Here is a 23,979-nt window from a genome sequence, read left to right as displayed (position 1 = left end):
CATTTTCCGCTAAATTGTGACAAAAAATAAAAAATTCTAGGAACTCGCCGTGCCCCCCACGGAATACCTTGGGGTGTCTTCTTTCCAAAATGGGGTCACTTGTGGCGTAGTTATACTGCCCTGGCAATTTAGGGGCCCAAATGTGTAAGAAGTACCTTGAAATCAAAATGTGTAAAAAATGGCCTGCGAAATCCGAAAGGTGCCCCTTTGCCCACCTAGGCTGCAAAAAAGTGTGACACATCTGGTATCGCCGTACTCAGGAGAAGTTGGGCAATGTGTTTTGGGGGGTCATTTTACATATACCCATGCTGGGTGAGAGAAATATCTTGGCAAAAGACAACTTTTCCCATTTTTTTATACAAAGTTGGCATTTGACCAAGATATTTTTCTCACCCAGCATGGGTATATGTAAAATTACACCTCAAAACACATTCCCCAACTTCTCCTGAGTACGGCGATACCAGATGTGTGACACTTTTTTGCAGCCTAGATGCGCAAAGGGGCCCAAATTCCTTTTAGGAGGGCATTTTTAGACATTTGGATCCCAGACTTCTTCTCACACTTTCGGGCCCCTAAAAAGCCAGGGCAGTATAAATACCCCACATGTGACCCCACTTTGGAAAGAAGACACCCCAAGGTATTCAATGAGGGGCCTGGCGAGTTCCTAGAATTTTTTTTTTTTTTGCATAAGTTAGCGGATATTGATTTTTTTTTGTTTTTTTTCTCACAAAGTCTCACTTTCCGCTAACTTAGGACAAAAATTTCAATCTTTCATGGACTCAATATGCCCCTCACGGAATACCTTGGGGTGTCTTCTTTCCGAAATGGGGTCACATGTGGGGTATTTATACTGCCCTGGCTTTTTAGGGGCCCTAAAGCGTGAGAAGAAGTCTGGAATATAAATGTCTAAAAATGTTTACGCATTTGGATTCCGTGAGGGGTATGGTGCGTCCATGTGAGATTTTATTTTTTGGCACAAGTTAGTGGAATATGAGACTTAGTAAGAAAAAACAAAAACAAACAAAAAATTTCCGCTAACTTGTGCCCAAAAAAATGGCTGAATGGAGCCTTACCAGGGGGGGAGTGATCAATGACAGGGGGGTGATCAATGACAGGGGGGTGATCAATGACAGGGGGGTGATCACCCATATAGACTCCCTGATCACCCCCCTGTCATTGATCACCCCCCCTGTAAGGCTCCATTCAGACGTCCGCATGCGTTCTGTGGATCCGATCCATGGATCCGTAAAAAATCATGCGGATGTCTGAATGGAGCCTTACAGGGGGGGTGATCAGTGACAGGGGGGTGATCACCCTGATTACCCTGATCACCCCCTGTCATTGATAACCCCCCTGTAAGGCTCCATTCAGACGTCCGCATGCGTTCTGTGGATCCGATCCATGGATCCATGGATCCGTAAAAAATCATGCGGATGTCTGAATGGAGCCTTACAGGGGGGGTGATCAGTGACAGGGGGGTGATCACCCTGATTACCCTGATCACCCCCTGTCATTGATAACCCCCCTGTAAGGCTCCATTCAGACGTCCGCATGCGTTCTGTGGATCCGATCCATGTATCCATGGATCCGTAAAAAATCATGCGGATGTCTGAATGGAGCCTTACAGGGGGGAGTGATCAATGACAGGGGGGTGATCAATGACAGGGGGGTGATCACCCATATAGACTCCCTGATCACCCCCCTGTCATTGATCACCCCCCCTGTAAGGCTCCATTCAGACATCCGCATGATTTTTTACGGATCCATGGATACATGGATCGGATCCACAGAACGCATGCGGACGTCTGAATGGAGCCTTACAGGGGGGTTATCAATGACCGGGGGTGATCAGGGTAATCAGGGTGATCACCCCCCTGTCACTGATCACCCCCCCTGTAAGGCTCCATTCAGACATCCGCATGATTTTTTACGGATCCATGGATCCATGGATCGGATCCACAGAACGCATGCGGACGTCTGAATGGAGCCTTACAGGGGGGTTATCAATGACAGGGGGTGATCAGGGTAATCAGGGTGATCACCCCCCTGTCACTGATCACCCCCCCTGTAAGGCTCCATTCAGACATCCGCATGATTTTTTACGGATCCATGGATCGGATCCACAGAACGCATGCGGACGTCTGAATGGAGCCTTACAGGGGGGTTATCAATGACAGGGGGTGATCAGGGTAATCAGGGTGATCACCCCCCTGTCACTGATCACCCCCCCTGTAAGGCTCCATTCAGACATCCGCATGATTTTTTACGGATCCATGGATACATGGATCGGATCCACAGAACGCATGCGGACGTCTGAATGGAGCCTTACAGGGGGGTTATCAATGACAGGGGGTGATCAGGGTAATCAGGGTGATCACCCCCCTGTCACTGATCACCCCCCTGTAAGGCTCCATTCAGACATCCGCATGATTTTTTACGGATCCATGGATACATGGATCGGATCCACAGAACGCATGCGGACGTCTGAATGGAGCCTTACAGGGGGGTTATCAATGACAGGGGGTGATCAGGGTAATCAGGGTGATCACCCCCCTGTCACTGATCACCCCCCCTGTAAGGCTCCATTCAGACATCCGCATGATTTTTTACGGATCCATGGATACATGGATCGGATCCACAGAACGCATGCGGACGTCTGAATGGAGCCTTACAGGGGGGTTATCAATGACAGGGGGTGATCAGGGTAATCAGGGTGATCACCCCCCTGTCACTGATCACCCCCCCTGTAAGGCTCCATTCAGACGTCCGCATGATTTTTACGGATCCATGGATACATGGATCGGATCCGTAAAAATCATGCGGACGTCTGAATGGAGCCTGACAGGGGGGTGATCAATGACAGGGGGTGATCAGGGAGTGTATATGGGTGATCACCCGCCTGTCATTGATCACCCCCCTGTAAGGCTCCATTCAGACGTCCGCATGATTTTTACGGATCCATGGATACATGGATCGGATCCGTAAAAATCATGCGGACGTCTGAACGGAGCCTGACAGGGGGGTGATCAATGACAGGGCGGTGATCAATGACAGGGGGGTGATCAGGGAGTTTATATGGGGTGATCAGGGGTTTATAAGGGGTTAATAAGTGACGGGGGGGGGGGGTGTAGTGTAGTGTAGTGTTTGGTGCGACTGTACTGACCTACCTGAGTCCTCTGGTGGTCGATCCTAACAAAAGGGACCACCAGAGGACCAGGTAGGAGGTATATTAGACGCTGTTATGAAAACAGCGTCTAATATACCTGTTAGGGGTTAAAAAATTCGGATCTCCAGCCTGCCAGCGAGCGATCGCCGCTGGCAGGCTGGAGATCCACTCGCTTACCTTCCGTTCCTGTGAGCGCGCGCGCCTGTGTGCGCGCGTTCACAGGAAATCTCGCGTCTCGCGAGATGACGCGCCGATGCGTCCAGGAGGAGAAAAGCAACCACCTTCCGGACGCATCGGCGCGTTAGGCGGTCCGGAGGTGGTTAACAATGACCGCCCCTTTAACAGTGAATGCCACAGTGCCTGCCCCTTTAACAGTGAACTCCACAGCGCCCGCCTCTTTAACAGCGTCCGTCCGTTTAATAGTGGCCCCTGCCCCCCATGCATGTAGCAGTATAGCTGTGCCGTCATACGTCATATGACTGAATATTTCAGGACCTGCGAACTGCTAAAACCTGTGATCAGTTGTTATGGCAACCTGGAGTAGGACCTGCGAGCTTCTATTGGCAGTTAGGATTTAAGTGAAAGGCTGGCAGGCTTGTATTGGATAATGCAGGTGATTTTTTGGGAATATCTCGGGAACGGTAAGTCCTAGAGAGCTGAGGGATGTGCATACCAAGTTTCGTTGAAATGGATGGTTGCGTTTTTGAGTTTTCGCGGAACATACACACATACATACACACATACATACATACATACACACGTACACCCTTTTTTATATATATAGATTAAGCAGCAGAATAAAAGTCTATATTTCGTCTGCTCCAAACAAAGTATGCCTGTCCTGCTCTCCCAAGCCTCTTTCTAGGTCTGTCAACAGTTTAGCACGGTTAAAACTGCTGAAAGATTCACTTTAATTTCTTCCTGACCTAATTACTGTATCTATCTAAGGAAAGAGGTCAAAGGCATAGCTGTCTGATATGAAAAATACCTTTATTGGCTGACCAGAAAATGATATTTGCAAGCTTTCATAGCTTAGGCTCCTTGATCAAGCAGTTTACAAATAAAAATGCAAAATTTTAACCTGCTCTCTGAAGGAGTCTCTGTGCTCTGAAAGCTTTCAAATATAATTGTTATTGCCAGCCAATAAAGGTATTACAGTTAAAATACTTTTGCCTTTAACATACTTTAACACAAGTATTTAACATCACATACTTTTTTGTGGATAACACAATACCATGCCATACGTTGACATGATAACTGTAATGGTGCAGAATCCCAAGCAACCAAACAGATATTTTAAACGACAGTGGATTTATTGAGTCGACGATAATTCAGTCAAAAACCAGTGATCATACACAGGTAATCAAGCCGAATAAAAACCTCTGCAGGGAGAGACCAGGGAAGCAGGCTGTGACCAGGCCAAAGTTCATACACGTTATATCAGTCCGAGAAGCGTGGTACCAAGGGATGAGACGTCAGAGAATATCCAGGGTCTGATCCGAGGTCATACACGAGATAGATTGTTCAGCCAAGTATCCTGAGGGAGGTCACTAGAGAATGGTCAAGGAAAGCAGAGGTCATACACAGGTAAGCTGGAGAGAAACAATCACCAACGTACACCCGGATTGTCAGAACAACAGTGGGCACTGACCAGCCAGGGAGATGATGATCCTAATCCTTTTTTATTTATTTAATATTTCTTTATTAATTTTCTCAAAGTCAAAACAGTATACAGATATATATGAAGAGGGGGGAGCATAAGGGGTGTACATATTACATCTTCAAGTGTGTAATTTTGATAATATACATACTAATTGAATTCCGACATGGCACATTGGCCTGTCGGTCAAACCAACATATAAAAGAAAAAACAAAACATCCAAAGGATAATGAACCTGGAATGGGTACTCATCTCCCTCCTTCCATAACAAACAGTTCCAACCCTACCTCCCCCCCCGCCCATTCCCTACCTCCCAGGCCAGGCCACAGCTGACCTATATTATTAATTCTCAGTTCCACTCCAGTAGCACGCCCTCCACTCATGCCCCCTCTTTCTCCCCCTTGCGTTAATATGCTCAAATTCCTTTACTCTGTGCATTAGTCTTTCCCACTCTGGTAATGTGGGGGCCTTATCCATCATCCAATTCCTTAAATTAATACCTTGGTCACCAAGAGTCCCCTCAACCAACATCTCTGAGTATTTTTGGATACTTTAGATTTAAACTCCGAGGGGATTATCCCGAGTATGGCAAATTCAATGGTTAGAGGGGGGCTATTCTCAGCCACTAATTCCATGCTCTGGAGTATACTTTGCCAAAAGGTTTTTATAGCCGGGCAGTTCCACAGCATATGAACATATCCGGCTGCAGGGTATTTGCATTTCAGACAACAGAATTATTTTTATTTTTCTCCATACATTTTGGAAAGAAGGCCTGGCGTGAGGAATAACCAATGTACTATTTTGAATTGTGTCAACCAGTGCTGGCGCGAAAAAGAGGCCTTTTTAATATTTTGATATACCTCTCGCCACTGTAGTGGACTACCTACCCCTAAATCCGCTTCCCATTTACCGACACTCTTAAATTTAAGGACATTGCTTAATTCTTTTCTAAATCTAGAATAAATTTGTGAAACCCTAACTTTTTTCCCACAAAAAGTGTAACAAAAGCCTAACAGTGCCTGCGTGACAGGTGTTTGAGAAATTTTATTTTGCATATATGCACATGCATGTTTAAGTTGAGCATATCTATAATGGCATAAAGCCATAATTGGTGTCTCGTGAAATATTTCCTCTATAGGTTTTAGTTTACCAAAAGTGCAAATATGTGACAACATCGTAATTCCTCTCCGGGTCCAATAGTTATTGTCGTTTAAAGCTGCAAATTCATTTAGGAAAGGGTTATCCCATAGCAGGGTGAAGTCCTGGGCATACGTTACCCGCAGAATGGATTTAGTCCTGTTCCATACTTTCTGTAGCATTGAATTTATAGGGCAGGTGTTTTCACTGCGCCCTAGAAGTCCAGTCTCTAATATACTAAATATATTCAATATAGGGCACTTCTGTTGTTTAGTGAGGTAGGATATCAGCATATCGTCCCCCACATTAATACACCATTGTAATTGGGAAGATAAATAATAGCCTTGAAAGTATGGAAGACCAAGACCGCCCTCAATTTTGGCCAAGACAAATATCGTAGCTTGATACGAACTCTTTTTCTGCCCCATATCAGATCGTTGATTAGTCTATCAATCCAATTGAAAAGACCATCCTCTATCCATACGGGACAGGGGCCGATCACGTACAATATCCAGGGCAACAGGACCATTTTGATCAGTGCATTCTGTTGATCTGAGAGAGGGGGAGTTTCTGCCAGACCCGAACCCTCTCTTTTACTCTATTTACAAAAGGGATAATGTTTAGTTTATTATAGTCCATTACTGAGATGCTAATCTTTATCCCTAGGTATTCCAAATGATCCAGTGGGGATATTACTTTTACCTTTAACGCATTTTGTGGGGGAGCGCGGCTCAGAGAAAAAAGGACGGATTTGGACCAATTAATCTCATACCCGGCCACCCGACAGAACTCGTCTATAATTTGCATGACACGTGGAACCGCTCTCCACTGGTCATTCAAATAAAGCAATACGTCATCCACATATAGACTGATCTTATCCTCCACCCCCCTTCCTCCGAATCCCTCGATTCCCTCATCAGCCCTGATCCTACAGGCCAGGGGTTCCATAAAAATTGCAAAGAGTAATGGGGAGAGTGGGCAGCCCTGCCGAGTTCCCCGCTGGAGAGATCATTCCATTTATGTTGATTCTAGCCACTGGGGCATTGTATAACATTCTGACCCATCCAATAAATTTTTCCCCCAAGTTCATCTTGGCCATGGTCTGCCAGAGAAAGGACGACTCCACCCTGTCGAAGGCCTTGGCGGCATCTAAAGACAGGATGGAGCGGTCCCCCCCCCCCCCCCCGTCTGCTTGTTCAAAAAGGTCCGTCGTATATTTGTCTGAATTTGTCTCCCGGGGATGAATCCCGTCTGATCTATATGTATTAGCCCCGTTATTACCTTTTTTAATCTATTTGCAAGGACTTTAGCAATTATCTTATAATCTGAGTTAAGTAATGATATAGGTCGATAGGCCTCTACTTTATTTCCGTCCTTCCCTTTCTTCAAAATAAGTGTAATAATTGCCTCCATTAAGGACGGAGGCAATTTCCCGATGGTACAGGATTCATTCAATACCTACAGTAACCCAGGTAGCAGGATCTCCGCATGGCTTTTATATATATCAAACGGAAGCCCGTCCGAGCCAGGGACCGGGGACCCCCGAATTCCTGATATAACCTCCTGCAACTCCCGTAAAAGGATGGGGGAGTTCAGGAGAACCGAGTCCGACAGTGCTGGGATTTGATGCAGAAAGTCTTCTATGTGGGTCTCTGTGTCATATGACTCAGAGCGATATAGGTTATTAAATGTTTTACGAATTCTCCCTCAATTTCCACTGCTTGATTTACGACCATCACAAGTTTGAATTTGTCTAATCGTTGGACGGACCTTTTGATTAGATACTATAGAACAGGGGTGCTCAACCTGCGGCCCTCCAATTCCCACCATTCCCTTCTGTAGGCTGATAGCTGTAGGCTGTCTGGGAATCATGGGAGTTGTAGTTTTGCAACAGCTGGAGGGCCACAGGTTGAGCATGCCTGCTATAGAAGCTAGGAGTTTACCTGGGGTTCCTGCCTCACAAAAATGATCATATCCTTGAAAGAACAATTTATTCTGTGCTTTTTTCGTCATATAATTTATGTAATGGTCATTAGCTGTTTTGAGATTAGCCCGCATATTTGCGTCGTTATTTGTTTGGATCATAGCTTTTAAACGTTTTACATTTTCTTCCAATCTTTTTTCCTCTTTAAAAAACTCAGTTCTTTTGGATTTAATTATACCATAATATAACCCGCAGAGATATGCCTTCATCGCATCCCACACAAAGTGGATGTGCGTTGTTCCAATATTTTCTCGCCAAAAATGGGCCAACTCTTTATTTATCCTCTCTTGATCTTTTATGATGGTTAGCCAATGTGCGTTCAATCTAAAAGATTTGACAGTGGCAGGATGTCCCCCTATCTTAATAACTAATAATATAGGTGAGTGGTCTGAAATTCCGTGGATTTCGTATTTCATTTTTAAGATTAGAGCAAGCATCTCACTGTTGGCCAAAGCAAGGTCAATTCTGGACATGGCGCTGTATGTCTTGCTAAAGCATGAGAACGCCTGTTTATTACCATATAGCGCCCGCCAGATATCCATTAGCCCTGTTTCCTCACAAAACCCACGGAGTAGTAGTTGTTTTCCCTGATTGCATTTTGCGGCATTAGAGATTCTGTCCAATTCTGGGTCTAGCACACAATTAAAGTCCCCGGATAATAACACCGGACACCGCTCTCTACCATAAACGAATGTGGCCAAATGATTCAAGACTGTCATGGCAAACGGGGGGGGGGGGGGGAATATACACAAAAGCCAATATGCAGCTTCGTCCATTCCATCGACCATAAATAAAAATGTATCTCCCTTCTGCGTCTATCCAATGTTCCAAAGGAACATAATCAACATTTTTGCGAACATATACGCTAATCCCACGGGAATATGATGAGAAACTGGAGTGAAACTGATGCCCCGCCCATTTTTGGGTTAGATAAACGGGGATCTCTGGTGCTACGTGTGTTTCCAATAGTGCTACTATTGCGGGAAGATGACGAGAAATCAAGTCAAAAACTATAACCCGTTTTGTTTTGTCCCCAAGCCCACGTACATTCCATGTTAAGACTTTGTAATTCATTACAATTCAAGGCTATAGTAGAGTCGTCCACCGCCACCAAGAGGCAACCGCGGCCGTGCCCGAGCCCAACTCATCCCACCCCTTACCAAATCCACCCCCCTGCCCCATTCCCCCTAACTGGTTCACTGATGATGAACATCCTGTCAACCTCTTACATAGCACCCACCCGCCGCTGGCCACCCCCCCCCACCCTCCTCCCCACCGACCAGCCACCATCCCCGTCCACCCGCTTCAACATCGTATTCCTATTTTTCCACGGAATCCAACCATTCAAGGGCGCCTCTGGCTTTGTCAAAAAGCATGACAGTGTCCCTATAAACCACTCTTAATTTTGCAGGTTACATCATGGAGTATTTGATGTTAACCTCTAGCAATCTTTTCTTTATATCATAGTACTCCCTGCGCTTGTTTTGGGTGTCCCTCTTGAAGTTTATATCTGTATCATGTGTCCTTTGTATTCAATTTCCTGCAGCTCGCTCTTTCGCCGGAGCGTCTCTGTTCTGTTTGCACCTCCACCAGTCCTGATTCTAACTGTTTAATGCTCGCCCTAATTTTGTTCATATCATCTCTGATTAAGGTGTTGTCGATCTGTAATGTCTTTACTGTGGTGGAAATGTCTATCACCGATTGATTCGTGGTCTGGACTACCCCCAATATGTCTACCAGCTTACTGTCTATAATATCTAATCTGTCTGAGTCGAGTCCCCTCAATTTATGTGTTGGCAGTTCCGCCTGCAGTGGCAGGTCCGCCAAACACTCTGCTGGCTCCGTCGTTTTTTTCCCCCCTCTGGGCTTGGATATGGGTGATTTCAGATATTTTTCCATTCTAATCTGTGGGCTGTTTCCAGCCCCAGCTTTAGGTGATCCAGTACCCACTGATTTCCTATTGTATTTGGGCGGCATATTGTTCGTTACTTTGCCCTAATGACGGATGGTATCTCAGAGTCACAGAATTAATAGGGACCACGTGAATATCCCCAAAATATATTGCCGCTCAATCACTCAGCCCTGGGTGCTGCAAGCAGATAAACAGATAAGGGAACCCACATACCACCACCCACATGGGCTACACAATATATAAAGACAATTGATCCTAATCCTTAACACTTATGCAGCCTTTCCCCTAATCTACTTAGAATTTGTGCACAGGTGCTTTTCCTGCAAGCAGCCAGAGTAGCACATAAGATGCGCGTACGCTCGGCCGCGTATCCCTTTGCGAACCACCTCTCGAGCGTGCATGCGGACGCTTGATTGGCATAGCACGGATATGGGACCACACCAGCAAGGACGCTGGAACGGAACCCGCAGGCGATACTGGAGACAGGACCGGCCGCGGCCTGTTGCCACCAGCCCGGCCTATCTGCCTCTGGGACCCCGGCGGTCTTCCCCTCCGGCGCCCATGCGTACGCACCACCACATCCGTCCGCAAAGGAATCGGAGCCGCAGGCTCCGCAGAAGCATGTGTGCCCTGTCCCGCTACTCCAACAGGACCCCCGAAGTCGAGGCAGGGGACCCAGAGGCCCGCTGGGATGGAGTGCCAGCAGACCCACTAAGCAACCCCGGCCCTCTCCCCACAGACCGAACCCCAGGAGGACCCCTGGAGGCCCCAATGGACCGCAGAACCGGAGAGTGTCTCACACTAACTATGTAACCACTTTATAAAGAGCAACATATTTTATTTTATGAGTGGGCTACAAGTTCACCAGAGGGCATCAAATAGTAAGGTATTAGACAGGTTGAACTTCATGGATGACTGTCTTTTTTTCAACAGTAGAGAACAGATGGATTGGCCACATCTGATCCAAACATCAGTTCACAAATAAAAGTATAGAACAGCACTCCATAATGTTGAGTTTTCTTTTAGTGATTTCATAAAATAGTGCTGTTAAATTAGATTCCTTTAACATAGCAATGTTCTGAGTTATTCTTAATTCGGGTGTAGGCAGGTTGAAGCAATAGAGATGTAGTCATGTTTGCTGAGTGTCAACTGGATAGGACCTTGAACCATAGATTCCTTCGTGTACGACAGCCTATACTCAGGAATCTATGATTCAAAGTTTTCTCTCATTGGGACTTGAACCCTGGGTCATCAGATGACAGACGACTAACTCTTAAAATTTGCTAATCAAAATGTGCCCCACTTTCAAGTAATGAGTTAGAAAGTGGTGATACAATGGCATGCAAAAATGTGTTCATTCATGGTCAAAATTACTATTACTGTGAACAGTTATGCAAGTTGAAGTTAAAAAGATTTCCAAAAGGCATAGTGTTAAGGATGACACATTCCCTTTGTATTTTAAGCAAAAACATATTTTTTATTTTCATCTTTCACATTTAAAAAAAAGAAAGAAAAGGGCACGGTGCATGGCTAGTAACTAGTAGCACCCTCTTTGGCAAGCTTGTAATCCTGTTTTGTAGCAATCTCTGGACCTACTACCCTGGGCAGACTGGATAGTTAATACATTTTACAAGGTCCCAGAGGCTGAAAGCTGAGACCCAGTGTCCTCACATCCACCTGATGAAGATATTGGATCTCAGTGGTGGACCACCTCATTGAAATAACTAACCCCATTATTAACTTGCACTGCATGATATCATTATCCAGGCCAAGAGACCAGAAACAGTCTGTGGTCCCTGGCTTTGTGCCTACTACTCTTGCAAAACATGTCATCTAGTTCACATGTTTTTGTACAAAGCTACTGTCCTTTAGAGATGTCGCGAACATAAAATTTTCCGTTCGCGAATGGCGAACGCAAGTTTCGCGAACAGGCGAACTGGGCGAACAGCCATTGACTTCAATGGGCAGGCGAATTTTTAAACCCACAGGGACTCTTTCTGGCCACAATAGTGATGGAAAAGTTGTTTCAAGGGGACTAACACCTGGACTGTGGCATGCCGGAGGGGGATCCATGGCAAAACTCCCATGGAAAATTACGTAGTTGGCGCAGAGTCGGGTTTTAATCCATAAAGGGCATAAATCACCTAACATTCCTAAATTGTTTGGAATAACGTGCTTTAAAACATCAGGTATTATGTTGTATCGATCAGGTAGTGTAATGGTTATGCCCGCTTCACAGTGACAGACCAAACTCCCTGTTTAACGCACCGCAAACAACTACAAACAGTCCATTTGCACAACCGCAAACTCCCCATTTGCACAAGGTTGGATACCAAGCTAGCCATGTCCCGTTCCTTGTCCTCACTGATGTCATTGAAGGTCTCTTCCTCCACCCAGCCACGTACAACACCAAGGGTCCCTGAAAGGTGACAACAAGCCCCCTAAGACGCCTGCTGTGTTTGGTCTTCCACCTCCTCAAAGCCACCTTCCTCCTCTGACTCCTCTTCTTCAGACTCCTCACTCTGTGTTGCCTCTCTCTGCGTTATTATAAGGTGTGTTAAGTAGTACTATTCCTATCAGTTTAATCCCTGTTACGTCCACTAGTATTATTATTATTATTAATATTATTATAAGGTGTGTTAAATAGTACTATTCCTATCAGTTTAATCCCTGTTACGTTCCCTATCAGGGGACGTGTATATGGCATTGATTTTAGGAACCGGGAGATGGAAAAAGATGCTTGGTCGGTCCTCCTACTTCAAATTTGGGGCACTGCGCGTGCAATCAAACGTGCCACCAAATATGAGCGGCGTGTTAAGTAGTACTATTCTTATCAGTTTAATCCCTGTTACGTCCCCTATCAGGGGATGTGTATATGGCATCGATTTTAGGACCGGGAGATGGAAAAAGACGCTTGGTCGGTCCTCCTACTTCAAATTTGGGGCACTGCGCGTGCAATCGAATGTGCCACCAGATATGAGCGGCGTGTTAAGTAGTACTATTCTTATCAGTTTAATCCCTGTTACGTCCCCTATCAGGGGACGTGTATATGGCATCGATTTTAGGAACCGGGAGATGAAAAAAGATGCTTGGTCGGTCCTCTTAATTCCAATTTGGGGCACTGCGCGTGCGCTGTGTAATGCACTTGAAGCGGGGCAGGCCAGAAGTTCTATCGCAAATTGGGATAGCTTAGGCCACAGGTCAAGCCTGCACACCCAGTAGTCAAGGGGTTCATCGCTCCTCAGAGTGTCGATATCTGCAGTAAAGGCGAGGTAGTCTGCTACCTGTCGGTAGATTCCCGTTGTGCTGTGACATCACCCTTGTATGCTGTGTAAAGCATACTTTTTAATTTATTTTGGAACTGCTGCATCCTTTCCGACTTCCGGTAATTCGGTAACATTTCATGCACTTTCTGCTTATACCGGGGGTCTAGTAGTGTGGCCACCCAGTACAGGTCGTTCTCCTTCAGCCTTTTTATACGAGGGTCCCTCAACAGGCACGACAGCATGAAAGACCCCATTTGCACAAGGTTGGATGCTGAGCTCCGCATGTCCCGTTCCTTGTCCTCACTGATCTCACTGAAGGTCTGTTCTTCCCCCCCAGCCACGTACAACACCATGGATACCAGATAGGTGACAACGAGCACCCTGGCACCCTGGGAGGCCTGCTGTGGTTGGTCTTCCTCCTCTTCAAAGCCACATTCCTCCTCAGGCTCCTCTTCCAGCGTTGCCGCAGGTCCAGCAAGCAATTCTGATAAGGCTGTTTCTGGTGGTGATGATGGTGACCACAACTCTTCCTCTTCATGCTCATCTACGGCCTGATACAGCACTCTTTGCAGGGCACAAATGGGATGAGGTCGCTGATGGTGCCTTCGGTGCGAATGACTAGGTTTGTCACTTCCTCAAAAGGATGCATGAGCCTACAGGCATTGCGCATGAGCGTCCAGTAACGTGGCAAAAAAATTCCCAGCCCGGCAGAGGCTATCCTAGCACCCCAGTCATACAAATATTCGTTGACGGCTTTTTCTTGTTGGAGCAGGTGGTCGAACATTAGGAGTGTGGAATTCCAACGTGTCGGGCTGTCGCAAATCAAGCGCCTCACTGGCATGTTGTTTCGGCGCTGAATGTCTGAAAAGTGCGCCATGGCCGTGTAGGAATGCCTGAAATAGCCACACACCTTCCTGGCCTGCTTGAGGACGTCCTGTAAGCCTGGGTACTTATGCCCAAAGCGTTGTACGATCAGATTACACACATGTGCCATGCATGGCACATGTGTCAACTTGCCCAAATTCAATGCCGCCAACAAATTGCTTCCATTGTCACACACCACTTTGCCGCTCTCCAGTTGGTGTGGAGTCAGCCACTGATCCACCTGTGCGTTCAGGGCGGACAGGAGTGCTGGTCCGGTGTGACTCTCTGCTTTCAGGCAAGTCAACCCCAAGACGGCGTGACACTGTCGTATCCGGGATGTGGAATAGCCCCTGGGGAGCTGAGGGGTGCCGTTGATGTGGACCAAGACACAGAATCAGAATCAGAAGAGGACTCAGCCGAGAAGGTTATGGAAGAGGAGTAGGAGGAGTAGAGGAGGTGGCAGCAGGCCTGCCTGCAAGTCGTGGCGGTGTCACCAACTCCTCTGCAGAGCCACACATTCCATGCTTGGCAGCCATGTGCAGGTTTACCCTATGCACAGTGTAGGTGATATACCTGCCCTGACCGTGCTTTGCAGACCAGGTATCAGTGGTCAGATGGACCCTTGCCCCAACACTGTGTGCCAGACATGCCATGACTTCCTTTTGCACAATCAAGTACAGGTTGGGGATTGCCTTTTGCGCAAAGAAATTTCAGCTGGGTACCTTCCACTGTGGTGTCCCAATAGGCCTCAGACTCCACCAGCTTGTATGGTAAAAGCTGGCGGGCTAAGAGTTCAGACAAGCCAACTGTCAGACGCCGGGCAAGGGGGTGACTTTGTGACATTGGCTTCTTACGCTCAAACATGTCCTTGACAGGCACCTGACTGTGGGCAGATGAGCAGGAACTGCTCCAGGCGAAAAGGCGGAGTGGCTGGTGGTTGAGAGGGGGCAAGGAGGACAGCAGTGGTTGACGTGGCTGAAGATGCTGGACAAGGAGGAGGATGGTGGCTTTGAGTTTGTGTGCTGCTTCTACTCATGTGTTGATCCCATAGGCGTTTGTAATGTGAGATCATGTGCCTTCGCAAAGCAGTTGTACCTAAGTGGGTGTTGGACTTCCCACGACTCAGTTTCTTTTAGCACAGGTTGCAAATGGCATCGCTGTTATCAGAGGCAGACACACAAAAAAAATGCCACACTGCTGAGCTTTGCAATGACGGCATTCTGGTGGTGGCAACAGCATGCATTGATTGCTGTCTAGCTGACCACGGGTGCCGATACATGCTGTCTGACTGTGCCACTAGCTCCTTGCGACGACCTCCCCCTGCTTCCAACTCATCTCCTCCTCCACTCTGTCTCCCCATCTGAACTTTCCCCCTGTTCTTCTTCTCTTCAAGTGGGCACCCACGTGACATCCACAGACACATCGTCATCATCAACCGCTTCACTTGTATCTGACAACTCAGCAAAGGAAGCAGCAGCGGGTAAAACATCATCATCATCACACCGTACGTCCATGTGTGTAATGCTGCCTGACTGAAACATATCCCTGTTATCTACATCCTCTGGCAATAATGGTTGCACATCACTAATTTCTTCCAACTGATGTGTAAATAACTCCTCTGACAGATCAAGTGAAGCGGCTGTAGTGCTAGTGTTAGTGTTGGCCGCAGGCGGGCGAGTGGTAACTTGAGAGGTGCCCGAAGCTGAGCTGGAGGAGGATGGTGCGTCAAGGTTCCGAGCGGAAGCTGTAGAATTTTTTGTCCTGTGTTACCCAGTCAACTATGTCCTCAGAACTTTTTGAGTTCAGGGTACGTGGCCTCTGAACACTGGGCATTATTCTAGGGCCAAAGGGAATCACAGCACCACGACCAGGACGGCCCCTGCGGGGTGGCCTGCCTCTACCTGTAATTTTTTTTTAGATTAGTTAAGTTGTACTATGCGTGCAAGCTACTGTGACACAAGATATGAGTTGCGCTGAAGTGACACTATGCACTGCACTGGGCCTTAGACACACAAACACGTGTGTAACTGACTGCTATTTATTCAGTCAAAATAGTTTTTTTTCTTTAAATGGAATCGAATGCGACAGCAGATATGAATGGCGCTGAAGTGACACTATGCGCTGCACTGGGCCTTAAACACACAAACACGTGTGTGCAACTGACTGCTATTTATTCAGTCAACATATATTTTTTTTCTTTAGATGGAATCGAATGTGACACCAGATATGAGTTGCGCTGAAGTGACACTATGCACTGCACTGGGCCTTAGACACACAAACACGTGTGTAACTGACTGCTATTTATTCAGTCAAAATAGTTTTTTTTCTTTAAATGGAATCGAATGTGACACCAGATATGAATGGCGCTGAAGTGACACTATGCACTGCGCTGGGCCTTAAACACACAAACACGTGTGTAACTGACTGCTATTTATTCAGTCAAAATAGTTTTTTCTCTTTAAATGGAATCGAATGTGACACCAGATATAAATGGCGCTGAAGTGACACTATGCACTGCACTGGGCCTTAAACACACAAACACGTGTGTAACTGACTGCTATTTATTCAGTCAAAATTGTTGTTTTTCTTTAAATGGAATCGAATGTGACACCAGATATGAATGGCGCTGAAGTGACACTATGCACTGCGCTGGGCCTTAAACACACAAACACGTGTGTGCAACTGACTGCTAGTTATTTACAGTCAAAATTGTTGTTTTTCTTTAAATGTAATCGAATGTGACACCAGATATGAGTGGCGTTGGTGACACTATGCACTTGCAGGGCTGTGAGCCTGACACACACGCTGACAGGCAGGCAACTGCAATTTGATTACACAGGGAAAAAAATAAAAAACAGACTGATGTTCTAACCCTAAAAAGGGCTTTTTGGGGTGCTGTCCTTAACAGCAGAGATCAGACGAGTCCTTCAGGACGGCAGTGGACACTGAATACACTTGCCTAGCTATCGATTTCCCTATTAAATCAGCAGCAGCTACACTGTCCCTCCTCTCACTAAGAATGCAGCTTCCGAATGAATCTAAAATGGATGCTGTCCAGGAGGTGGGAGGGTCTGCTGCTGATTGGCTGGAATGTGTCTGCTGACTGTGAGGTACAGGGTCAGAGTTTATTCAATGATGATGTATAGGGGGCGGACCGAACATTGCATATGTTCGCCCGCTGCGGCGAACGCGAACAAGCTATGTTCGCTGGGAACTGTTCGCCGGCGAATAGTTTGGGACATCTCTACTGTCCTTGACTAACAATTTTTTTAAAAGCCTAGTCTTATTTGCAGATACAGACATATGACCACTATTTTGCTCTGTATTACATATTCACTGTGACCAGGTTTGTGAGTAGTTTTAAAATGGGAAAAAATACTTGCTTTGTCAGCAGCTGGTCATATTTCTTGATACATGAAAAAAGCAAAAAGGACAATGCCAAATGGAAAACCGAGAGCACAAATCTTAAGACGTACTATAACTATAAATTTCACAACTGTTTTAGAAAATTGGGTATATTTTACATCTGACTTCTCGGTGTAAATGAAACATCATGAATGATATCTCCAACAGTATTTTCAATAAAACAATAATTCTCGAATATTTTGATGAATTTCCTCCTTAAGAGAAAGGTCTGATTTACCAATAAAAAGAATTAAACTGTTTTTACCCTGAGGATGTTTGACAACTAGCAGTAGCACCTGTAAATAAATGATTAGGGAAACATATGTCAACATTTCAGGGCAGGCACCACTTGTCCAGATTGATAGCTTGTGTCTAATGTAAGGAAGTCTGGTCTCTGAAGTATTAGCAGTCATGTCTCATTACACAGTCAACACTGTGTTACATGCTCTCATGCAGTATGAAAGGAATCAGGGAACTGCAGGAGGTAAACATTTCTCCCATTAGCCATCCTGTTTGCAGTTCACTAGCTTAAGCCTGATAACTCATCAATTTATCATTGACAGTTATCAGCAACTATCAACAAAGAACAATTCCCTGACAACTAATACTCCACATCCGCAATTCACCTCCTGTATTTTTCCATTTCTGCTGGAATGAACGTGGTGAGAATTACATATAGAAGTGACAGCTGCTATAGGACTGAAATGAGAAACCATCCATTAGCTCAGAGAAAACCATTATTCACAAAGAGGTCTAAAAACTTTGTTATAATACATACCTAAATATTATAGATTCTTTAAACCAAATATATGTCAACCAGTTACATACATACTGATTTAAAAATAAATAAATAGAAGGGTAAGCAATTGGTCTCATAGGACAAAATGCTTACATAAAATTAAAGGGGTTGTCCCATCTCGACATTACTAAGAAAAGATGAGACACTCAGATCACTGAGAAACTCAATAGATCACTGGGAAACAGCTTTTGTGAGCTAGCACTATGGAAACGGTAAAGCACAGCAACCTATGTATTTCCCCTAACCTTTAGGCTGGGTTCACACCTGAGCTTTTTACAGCGCGTTCCTACGCGCTGTAAAACGCTCAACAGGCAAGAACCAATGATTCCCTATGGGAATGGTTCTCACCTGAGCGTTTTACAGCGCGTACGATCGCGCTGTAAAACGCCCGACGCCCCAAGAAGTACATGAGCTTCTTTGGGGCGTCTTGCCGCGCGTTCCCGTACATAGACTTCAGCGGGAACGCGCGACAATGGGCGTTCGCTTGTCTCTGTATGCGCGATAGCAAACGCCCGTACAATCGCGCATACAGAGCGCTCCATCGCGAACGCTCAGGTCTGAACCCAGCGTTAGCATGCAATGTCTGAAATTCCAGCCCACTCACTCCTCTGATAAGATTGCATCAATCGCCCCAGTAGTATTGACATACAACATTCAATTGTTTGCAAAAAAAAAAACTAAATGATGAGTAGTAATGGACAAACCTCGGCCGGGACGTTTCGCAAATGCGCATTCGCGATCAAATGTTCGCGAACTGCACATTCGCGCAGGGCCTCATTCACTTTAATTGCAGGTGAACCTGAAAAACATTCAGGTCATATTTGCAGCCACCAAATACTTACTATAAGTGCACAAATAGTCCCACAATATGGACAGTGACATACCAGAGGGTGATCATTGGCTAAAATTCCCACAAAAAATATGTATTTTAATCAGGGGCCATTTTTATGCGACCTAAAGGGAAACGCTCAAAAATGTGCATTAGGCATTCACCTGATAGAAAATAATTTATGATGAAGTGGCTGGAGGTCCAATAGGCCTACAAATATGGATACAAATATTACTGCCACTGGAATACAGACCCCCAAAATTAGACATTCGCCTGACAGAAAAGAACTTGTGATGATGTGGCTGGAGGTACATTAGGCGGTCACTGGATAAGAATTTTACTGTAGGCCAGTACAGGCCCCAACAATTAGGCATTCACCTGACAGAAAAGAATTTTGATGATGTGGCTGGAGGTACATTAGGCAGTAACTGGATACAAATTTTACTGTCGGCCATTATAGGCCCCAAAAATTAGTCATTCACCTGACAGAAAAAAAGTCTTTTATGCTATTGTATATACATAAGACAAGGACCATTCTTTGTTTTGTGTGGTGGCGGATATGTGTGGGCTGGCATGAGGAAATTACATGAGGTCGTCACAGGTGTTGAATTGCTCCGAGATCCATGCCTCATTAATTTTTAGAAATGTGAGGTAGTCCACACTGTTGTGAGCTAGGCGAGTGCGCTTATTGGTCACAATCCCCCCTACTGCGCTGAACGTCCTTTCAGACAGGACACTTGACGAGTGGCAAGCCAAGAGTTCCATGGCAAATTGTGCTAGCTCTGGCCACAGGTCAAGCCTGTGGCCATCAGACACCTGTCGGTCTAAGCATTCCCTGAGGCTGGATCTGGAGGGCAGCTGTCGATGTGTTGGCTGGAAGAATAATCTCATATACGAAGTGACCAACACATTCAAACCGCCCTCTTTTTGCAGGCGCAGTAAGGGGTCCCTCTTCAAACACATGAGCATGAAGGCCCCCATTTGCACTAAATTGGAAGCAGTGGAGTGGCCTGGCTCCTGCTCATTGCCCAGGAGAATGTCGTCCTCGGTTTCCTCCTCCCAGCCACGGACAACACCAAGTCCCCCTCAAAGCCTGCTTTTCTTGTTCCTCCTCTTCCCCCCAGCCCACATCCTCCTCTGACTCCTCTTCAGACTCCTGCTGACTTGTGTCAGAAGAAGAAGCCCCCCTGGGAATTCATTAAGCATTGCGACTTCCTCATCTTCCAGCTCCTTCTTCTCGACGGCTTGATCAATGACACGACGCAATGCACGCTCCAGAAAGAAGGCGCAACGTACAATGTCACTGATAGTGCCCTGGCCTCGAATGACCAGTTTGGTAATCTCATCAAATGGCCGCAGAAGTCTGCCTGTGTCGCGCATGAGCAGCCACTGGTGCGGTGAAAAGAAGAAAAGCCGTACCATAGCCCCTCCACTCGAGTCAGAGGAATTATTTTCCCATCCATTCCCAGACCTTACCGCAGCCATTCTTGACATCGGATGAGGAAGAGGAGGTAGCAACGGCTGCCACCCAGCGGTCTGCCGAAAGTACCTAGTTCAGCCCAAGGAGGGAGGTCCCCGCTGTTGCTGCCTACTTTGAGTTGTGTCCAAACTTTTGGTCTGTACTGTACTTTCTAACATAGAAATTATATTATAGTGCATTTGTATTGTGCAGCAGTTGTGTGCGGTTCTGCTGCAATACCGTAGTTAGAGGGACAAATGCTATTGGAGTAACTAATTGCAACTGGTGTGATAGACCTGTTGCCCAAAAAAAAACAGCTTGAGGGCTGCAATATACCTTCTTCCACAAAATCCTGATTGAGGGGTGCTATATACCTGTTTCCGCCAAATACTGATTGAGGGCTTCGATACACCTGCTTCCACAAAATACTGATACTGAATACTGCACTCCTATATAAAACCACAGACAACACTAGTGCTAATAATGTGGTAGTGTTACCTGCAGTCCTATGTAAAACCACAGATGACACTATTGCTAATAATGTGGTAGTGTTACCTGCAGTCCTATGTAAAACCACAGATTACACTAGTGCTAATAATGTGTTAGTGTTTCCTGCAATCCTATGTAAAACCACAGATAACCCTAGTGCTGATAATGTGTTAGTGTTACCTGCAATCCTATGTAAAACCACAGATGACACTAGTGCTAATAATGTATTAGTATTACCTGCAGTCCTATGCAAAACCACAGATAACACTAGTGCTAATAATATGGTAGTGTTACCTGCAGTCCAATGCAAAACCACAGATAACACTAGCGACAGTGTTACCTATGTCCTTAGTGTACCTCCCTGTGTCTCTCCCACGGACTCCATACTGGTGGCGCTGCCGCTTCTTCCTTCTTCTTCTTGCGCCGCACAGAACGTCCTGATGCAGCTGTGTCAAGACATAGGAACTCTGTGGGCATGGTGATGGTGACACACAAAGAGAGACACAGACACACACAGGGAGAGACACACGCACGCACACACACAAGGAAGAGACAAACACACACACAGGCAGACACACACACACAGGGAGAGACACACACTGACAGACACATACACACACACAGGGAGAGACACACACACACAGGGAGAGATACACACACACACACACACACACAGGGACAGACACATACACACTGTCACGATAGGTAGGGAAGGGAACAGCAAACTGAAAGACAAACTAAACAACGGACAAGGCCCCACAAGCTAGGGAAAAACAAGGTAACCACCTAGCAATCCCTGACACACTTTATCGAGGCTGCTAAGATCATGTGCATACCTCAATGGTAGATATACATATGTCCCCGTGCCTAAGACTATAACACACTAAACAGACCATCAGCAATAGGGAAAAAGGGTAAGAAACACCCAGCGCCTTCTACCACTGAAAGCACTGGCGTCTCCACTAGAGCCCTAGACCAAACAGAAACCAAAAGGGGAAAAAGAAGGGAAAAGACTTATCTGATACGAGAAGGAGCAAATGATCCACCAAGCATCCAAAGCTCACACAAGGTAAAAATATAACCCACAAAGGCTATAGGGAGAGGGAGGAATAAATAGCCTCCCCAATGACTAAACGAACCACACCTAATAGGAGGTGGGATTCAGTTCAAACCCAAAACAAAACAAACTGTCAGCAACTCTGACAGATTGTCTCAGAACACCCAAAGGGCAGGGCGTGGCACACACACAGGGAGAGACACACACACACGGAGAGAGAGATACACACACAGGGAGAGACACACACACAGGGAGAGACACACAGGGACAGACACATACACAGGGACACACACACTGGGAGGGTCCAATACACACAGGGACAGATAAACACACAGGGACAGACATACACACACACACAGGGACAGACACACACACAGAATTACAGACATACACACACAGCGGGACAGACACACACAGGGACAGACACACACAGGGACAGACACACACACAGGGAAAGACACACACACACATGGAAAGACACACACACACATGGACAGACACACACAGGGAAAGACACACACACAGGGACAGGCACACACACACACAGGGACAGACAGACACACACACATACAGGGACAGACAGACACACACACACAGGGACAGACATACACACACAGAAAGACAGACACACACACAGGGACAGACAGACACACACAGGGACAGACAGACACATACACACACAGGGACAGACACACAGGGACAGACAGACAGACACACACACACAGGGACAGACACACACACAGGGACAGACACATACACACACACAGGGACAAACACGCACACACACAGGGACAGACACACAGCTAAGCCTCACCACACTGCAGCCAGGCTCCTGTCTGTACAGGAACACAGCTTTCTGCTCCTCCAGCTCCTCCCCCACTGGTCACATGGACAAATGACATCAGGAAGGTCCTTTAGCCCAGTAGGAAACTTAATCTACCCTGTTCTGAGTCATGGGGTTGCCCACCCCAGCAGTGCACATGGTGAAAATTGTCTGCACTGCTGGAATAAGCTGCCCTAGATTTCAGAACAGGCAGTTTAATGAAGATCAGGACACAGCTGCAAGAGTGAGCAGGCACAGTGGGCCCCAGAAATTGCCCTGGTGTGACGCCGGCCCTGTATATACATGTTTCCACCAAATACTGATTGAGGGGTGCCATATACCTTCTTCCACCAAATACTGATTAAGGGGTGCTATTACTATATATCTTCTTCCACCAAATACTGATTGAGGGCTGCGATACACCTGCTTCCACAAAATACTGATTGAGGGTCGCCATATACCTGTTTCCGCCAAATACTGATTGTGGGGTGTTATATACCTGTTTCTGCCAAATACTGATTGAGGGGTGCTATATACCTGTTTCCGCCAAATACTGATTGAGGGGTGCTATATACCTGTTTCCGCCAAATACTGATTGAGGGGTGCTATATACCTGTTTCCGCCAAATACTGATTGAGGGGTGCCATATAGAGATCATTTTGCGGCAAACTTTGCTCGTTCGCTGTTCGCCGAACAGGCGAACATATGGCAATATTCGCACCTGCCATCTTCTTTTACATTTTAAAGAACTTTGACCCATGACATATTCATCAGGTGGTACAGGACAGCCAATTGAGATGTTTCAGCACATGGACATACCCCCTACCTTATAAATAAACCTGATCTGGGCGCCATTTTACATTCAGTCTTTTGCCAGTGTAGGGAGAGGTGTGTGGAGCAGGGACAGACTGTTAGTGACACAAAACGCTAGCTAATAGGGCCACAAAAGTCCTTTTAAGGACAGGTATAGGTGTGCTATCGATAGGTGTGACATACTGAGGAGTGTAATATATTGTATTGTGCAGCAGTTGTTTGTGTTTCTGCTGCGATACTGCAGCTACACAGAGTGCCAAATGCTATTGGAACAAAACATTTCTACTGGTGTGATTTACCAGTTGCCCCCCCAAAA

General features: G+C 46.2%; 1 long non-coding RNA gene across 1 annotated transcript in view; it reads right to left on the bottom strand.

Annotated features, from left to right (window-relative positions):
- Positions 1 to 4,496: 4,496 nt before the first annotated feature.
- Positions 4,497 to 23,979, bottom strand: part of LOC122934717 — a 178,553-nt gene continuing 159,070 nt past the window's right edge. The window contains exon 3 of the long non-coding RNA XR_006388674.1: positions 4,497 to 4,716. This is a non-coding gene — a long non-coding RNA (uncharacterized LOC122934717). The remainder of the gene's footprint in view (positions 4,717 to 23,979) is intronic.

Source organism: Bufo gargarizans, chromosome 4 (assembly GCF_014858855.1).
Source record: "Bufo gargarizans isolate SCDJY-AF-19 chromosome 4, ASM1485885v1, whole genome shotgun sequence".
Lineage (NCBI taxonomy): Eukaryota > Metazoa > Chordata > Amphibia > Anura > Bufonidae > Bufo > Bufo gargarizans.
The sequence above is the reverse complement of the archived record's forward strand: the minus strand, read 5'-3'. Positions and strand labels throughout refer to the sequence as shown.